The sequence below is a fragment of the Myotis lucifugus genome, unplaced genomic scaffold, assembly GCF_000147115.1.
Source record: "Myotis lucifugus unplaced genomic scaffold, Myoluc2.0 scaffold_29, whole genome shotgun sequence".
In the NCBI taxonomy this organism is placed as follows: Eukaryota; Metazoa; Chordata; class Mammalia; order Chiroptera; family Vespertilionidae; genus Myotis; species Myotis lucifugus.
In genome coordinates this window covers 7,374,881-7,381,150 of record NW_005871077.1, presented here as the reverse complement: position 1 = coordinate 7,381,150, position 6,270 = coordinate 7,374,881, and the positions used below count along the sequence as shown (strand labels likewise).

At 37.4% G+C, this 6,270-nt stretch overlaps 1 protein-coding gene and 1 pseudogene across 23 annotated transcripts in view; one reads left to right on the top strand and one right to left on the bottom strand.

Annotated features, from left to right (window-relative positions):
• The window catches only part of PARD3 (par-3 family cell polarity regulator), a 724,129-nt gene that overhangs the window by 111,208 nt on the left and 606,651 nt on the right, over positions 1–6,270 (top strand). The window lies entirely within an intron of this gene.
• Positions 4,418–5,217, bottom strand: LOC102428354 (annotated as a pseudogene).

Here is a 6,270-nt window from a genome sequence, read left to right as displayed (position 1 = left end):
GTGTCCTGGGCTCTCAGAAAGCCATCTTTTCCTTCATGTTACTTGTGTGCTTTTACTGGAATGCTGTTTTTAATGAAGACTTTGATTTTGGCATGTTGAATGTGGCCACCCACAGGCACTTCATTGTTTGCTTGTACTCACCCTTTTGACTGCACTCTAAGGGAAGGAGGGGGAAGCAAGAGAGGAATAATGACTCAACATTTTAAGACTTTGTGAGAGGATATTTGTCTCTGCATATAAAAGTCAGCAATTTTTTAAAAAGTATTTTATTGATTTCAGAGAGGAAGGGAGAGGGAGAGAGATAGAAACATTGATGAGAAAGAATCATTGATTGGCTGCCTCCTGTATACCCCCCAATGGGGGTTGAGCCTGGTTATGTGCCTTTACAGGGAATTGAACTGTGACTTTCTGGTTCATAGGTTGACGCTCAACCACTGAGCCACGCAGGCTGTGCATCAGCAAATTCTTTATTGTAATGAGGTGATGTGACTTGAATAGGCTTTGGAGTTTACTTATAACAAATTATAGAAAGGCTCAGTGCATACACAGTTGTGTCATCATGGCCATGTAATAGCACAAGTTAGATAAAACCAGCGAGGATATGTCCTGGGGTTGATGGTAAAATCGTCTGGGCCCTGGTCCTGCTGAGAGCTCTCTCTTATTACTGGTCCTTTGCCTCATCCTCCATCCCCCTCTTTGCTTGGCTGTGAGCTGGGTCACCACAGCTGTTATGTCTTGTTTACTCCTACATTAACATGGTTCCTGCCTCAGAAATGGCGGGTGTCATATGTTTTCTTGAAATCTTAAGAAAAATGAAAAATTTCAGGTACCAAATACTATGCACATCGAGGGATATCTGATTCTGTTGTTTCTGTGGGCCAGGAGCACATAGTGTCAGAAATGCTTTCCTGCCCATTTGTGATTTTCTGTCATTTATCTCTTTTGGGCTTTCCAGTGAGCCCTCGAATAGGTGACTCCCAAATTCTTTGCCTGAATTCCACATTAAGACTTAAATTATAGTCAATTTATTGTGCGGTTCAGCTCCAAAGCTTAAGGCAACTACAGAGACTTATGGAGGTTTTAAACAGGTACCCTTCCCCAGACATAATAAGAGATGAACTAATGTTGTGTTGATCTTTCATTATTTTCCTCTTTTCCCTTCCTTTTCCTATTTGTTAGTTCTTTCTTTGTCTCTCTCTGTTTTTATTTTTCCTTTTCTTTTCTTCCTCTTCCCCTTCCCTTTCTTTTTCCCCCCCCTCCCCTCTCTTCCCTCATTCCTTTCTTGTATTTTTTTCTTCTATAAAAATAAAATAGCTCCTTATCAGGAAAAATAAAATGTAAAGAAGGAAATAATCACCTGTAATCCCATTGTTACTCAGAGCTCATCACTGTTGGTATTTGAGTGGCCTTTATTTTCTGACCTTTCTTTATCTTGAGATATAGACACATTCATACTTTTTGCTTTGACTTTTTGCCTTTCAATAGAGGGAATGAGAACCAGTGTATACGGTTGCCTCTGAGGTATGTTTAGCTCTGCTGTATTGCTTGGAATAACCTACTGTGGATGTTGGGTGGTTGTATGAATAAGGTTGGTGGGACTGTGACCAGTGCTTCTGAGAACAATGAGCTAAATGGACTCATTACATTCAGCAACATGCAGTAATACTTTGTAGGTTTACAAAGTACAGATTATGCTTCCTCACCCTTCTTCCCTGCACCTCCAGTCAACATACACACTTAAATAGAGTCTGCAAGGTGGGTAGGTAAAATACTAAGATGAAGATGTGCAACAGTATGATTATAAAAATCTTCTGAAAAGTATTGAGACTTATTTTATGCCCCATAGATTACATTTTTGGCTGATGTTCCATATATAGTTGAAAATAATGTATATCCTGCAATTGTTGGATGCAGTGTTCTATAAAGATGAATTAGGTTAAGGTGGTTGATACTCTTGTTAGATCTTTGGGGTAATTTGTTACTCAGTAACTGAAAGTAATATACTCTTCTATAACACAATTAACTATTAGATCACACACAAAAACTAAGGATAAGGCAAATTGATCTTCTAAAATTGTTGCATATTAAATTCATAAGTTATTTAATAGTGTTTAGATTTTTTTGTGTACAAATTTGATGATGAATATGTTTTCTAGAATCTTTTATATTTCCTACACAAGTTAAAAAATCGTTTAAACTGGGAAAATGTTTTAAATATTATTAAGTGAAATAAATTTTTAGATAATTGTCTATGATGCAGATTAAATTCAGTTTCCAAATAGAAAAGTATTAGAGAGTATAATGTACTACAGACTGAAATAACTTATTTTATTTGTCCAGAAATACTTAAAAATATACATGATCAATTAAAAATTTTTGAATGAGCTTTCTAGATTAAAGGGCCTATTTTATGTTGTAACTGTAAAAAAGTATATTGAATAATCCAGAATTGTAACATCCAAATCCCACAGGTATTGTCAGGTGCATTGTTCAAATTGAGGGGTTGTGTGTGGTCAGTTGCATGACCTCTCCCATGGCTCTGAAATTTGATTGTGATTTAGTCAGCCTATATTGTTTTTTTAAAAATAAATCTTTATTGTTCAGATTATTACGGATGTTCCTCTTTTCCCCCTCATAGCTCCCTTCCACCTGGTTTCCACCCCACCCCATGCCCTTACCCCCCGCCACTGTCCTCATCCATAGGTGTACGATTTTTGTCCAATCTCTTCCTGCACCCCCCACGCCCTCTTCCCCCTGAGAATTGGCAGTCTACTCCCTTTCTATGCCCCTGCTTCTATTATATTCACCAGTTTATTCTGACTTAATTTTTAGATTCACTTGTTGATAGATATTTATTTGTTGTCACTTTGTTGTTCATAATTTTTATCTTTACCATTTTCTTCTTCTTCCTCTTCTTAAAGAATATCCTTTAGCATTTCATATAATCCTGGTTTGGTGGTGATGAACTCCTTTAGCTTTTTCTTGTCTGTGAAGCTCTTTATCTGACCTTCAATTCTGAATGATAGCTTTGCTGGGTAGAGTAATCTTGGTTGTAAGTTCTTGCTTTTCATCACTTTGAATATTTCTTGCCACTCCCTTCTGGCCTGCATAGTTTCTGTTGAGAAATCAGCTGACAGTTGTATGGGTACTCCCTTGTACGTAACTAACTGTTTTTCTCTTGCTGCTTTTAAGATTCTCTCTTTGTCTTTAGCCCTTGGCATTTTAATTATGATGTGTTTGGGTGTGGTCCTCTTTGGATTCCTCTTATTTGGGGTTCTCTGTGCTTCCTGGACTTGTAAGTCTATTTCTTTCATCAGGTAGGGGAAGTTTTCTGTCATGATTTCTTCTAATAGGCTTTCAGCAGCTACTCTGAGTAAAGAGCTTGATACCTGTTTTGCTTTTAGGTTAAAAAATGCATTACAAATCTTCTAAACAATAAAATTCCTCCTAAAAAATGTTCTGTTTTATGAAAAACCCATGGGCACTTGTTTAAAACCCAGATACCTAGCCTAGGGAGTAGGATTTCTGTGAGACAGGCCTGCGCATCTGCATTATAATTCTCCAGGTATCACTGAAGCTCACTAAACTTTGAAACTAGGTTTAATGGCTCTGCCATCAATCTTTATAATGGGGAAAATTGTCTCAAAGGTGCAAATCTGATACTTGGTCACTGTGTCTTTGTAAAATTATGAAAAGTTATTTTATATAGAGGGAAATTAGGATTAATAGGCAATTAATTCAAATGATAGCAAAATAAAATTGAAGTACTTAATTAATCATAATTTTGCTCATTACTCTTTAATTATTAGAGTTCAATGCACAGCACTGGGAAAATTTTCTTTTAGTGCCTATATAATCCCAATGACCAGGATTTACCAAAATTTGTTCAAAATTTGTGTGGGTTGTGTTAGGTTCTTGTAGGTTTAATTTTCTAAAATATAGAATGTCTAGATCTACTTTCCCTGTTTTGCTTGTCCCTTCTCTAATGTACAGCATAGTGATTATATTAATAATACTGTTTTATTTGCTTAGAAGTTGCTAGGAGAGTAGATCTTAAATGTACTCACCACAAAGAAGAAATGTTAATTCTGTGATGTAATGATTTAGGTATTAGCTAATGCTGTGGTGGTGATCATTTTGCAAATATATCAGTGTGGCAAATTGACATGTATACACCAGGGGTGGGGAGCCTTTGTACTGCCAAGGGCCATTTGGATATTTCTAACATCATTCTCAGACCATACAAAATTATCAACTTAAAAATTAGCTTGCTATATTTGGCCAAACATTTAACGCATTGTACACCATAAGCGTCTATAGACCAACTTTAAAATCATATTTCGTGAGAATTTTCAGCTGAAAATATTCCAGAACACCCCAATTGTGAGTAATATATTTATTTTTATAATATTCATTGCAAATTGATTTTTTTGAAGTATAAAAGTTTATCATTTTACAGCAGTTGAAATACTGACATCAATATTAAAATAAAAGCAAGTTTTACATAACGATCAAAATACAAAAGACTGAAGGAAGAGACCCTGTATGAAAAACTGGGCAATTCAGCAAGTGGAGAACTGTGTACCAGTGGCGGTAATGGAAAATGGCGCCCGCCCACCTCCCCTGGGTGACTAGTTATTGTATAGAGCAGCGCTAGATCTGCGAATGTTGTAAACAAGTTCTTGCCAAACCAATCCCTTCCTTTTGATGTTGCCGCAGGTTGCTGCTTATGAGGGTGCAAACTTTTGGCTTGTGCTCGAACCCTTTTCTCATATTCCACTCTGTTTTGGCAGTAAATTGTGTAGGCCTCTGCTTGAGCTGGATCTTGAATATTTGGTTCATTTGGAAGTTCCTGTATTTCTAATAAGATCTGCTTAATTGTGATGGCTGGCCTCCAGTCCTTGTCTTCCTCGAGGATGGACAAGCACACAGTGCCCGAAGGGTACACGTTCGGGTGAAATAATGGTGGTTCAAATTTGCATTTCGGAGGTGAGGATGGATAGTCATCTTTGAAGAGCATGCGTAGTTTAAAAAAGCCTCCTTCCCAAGGGGTCCCTTTTCCCCCTGGAATGGCACACTCACAGTTCATGAGGTTCATCGTGCCGTCGGGGTTTTTTGTTGGGACAGCTACAAAACCAAATGGGTGGTCTTTTCTTCAAGCTTTCCTCTCCTGGGCGAGTCTGCTGAGGGCGATCCCCGACATATTCAAAGTCCTAGGGCGGCGCGAGGCGGCTCGGCACTTCCTTTGTCTCGGGACTCTGATTTTTTAAATTAAATTCAAAATATTGTGGTGTGTGGGGATGGTTTTCATTTTGGACGCGTGGCAGTTAATGGTTAATCAACTAACCCCTAATGCCTTGGCAGGGCCACACTAAATGACTTCGCAGGCCTTGTATGGCCTATAGGCCAGATGTTTCCCACCCCTGTTGTACACCTTAAACTTACACAATGCCATATGTCCATTATATTTTAATAAAGTTTGGGTAGGGGGTGGAGGGTAGGCTTTGTATACAGTTTTAAAATCTTACCTGGTAAACAATGACAGTTCTCTAGAAAACAGCACATCTCAAAACAAGTGGTCCAGAATAAATAGTACCAAAAGCTTCTTTATAATAAATTGCATCTTTGAAAAATGTTTAGCTTAAATTTTTCTTTGTCTCATATCTTGAATGAAACACGTAAATAATAAAGCATTGTCATCATGCAAAGAAAAAAGAAAAAAAAGGTGTAGGGTAGGTAACTGTTTGTTTCTTTTTCATTAATATTGTCTGAATAATTGTGGAGAAGAATTTTAAATGATACATTTATTCCTTCACACATTTATTCATACAGGACAGAAATCATGTAGAAAGTAGCAGATTTTTTTTCCATTTGTGTTTTGTAGGAAAAGAAGCAGGTTCTATACCTTTTAATCTTTCTGTAAGTCAGAATGAGTCAACTAATATAGTAACTACATTTTCATTCAGTCTTGTGTGCTACACACTGTAGCAGGCTATGGTCATGCCTTTGTTTCAGCACTGCAAGATATTATTATTATTTTTTGTTTTTATTTTATTTTTACTTTTTAATTTTTAAAATTTTGTTTTATTAAAGTATTACAAAGACTATTACATATGTCTCCTTTTTTTCCCCTTGACCTTCCCCCAGTCTCCCCTACCCACCAGTGTCTTGTGTCCATTGGTTATGCTTATATGCATGCATACAAGTCCTTCGGTTGATCTCTTACTCCACCCCCCCCCCCCCACCCCCCGCCCCCCAACCCTCCCTGGC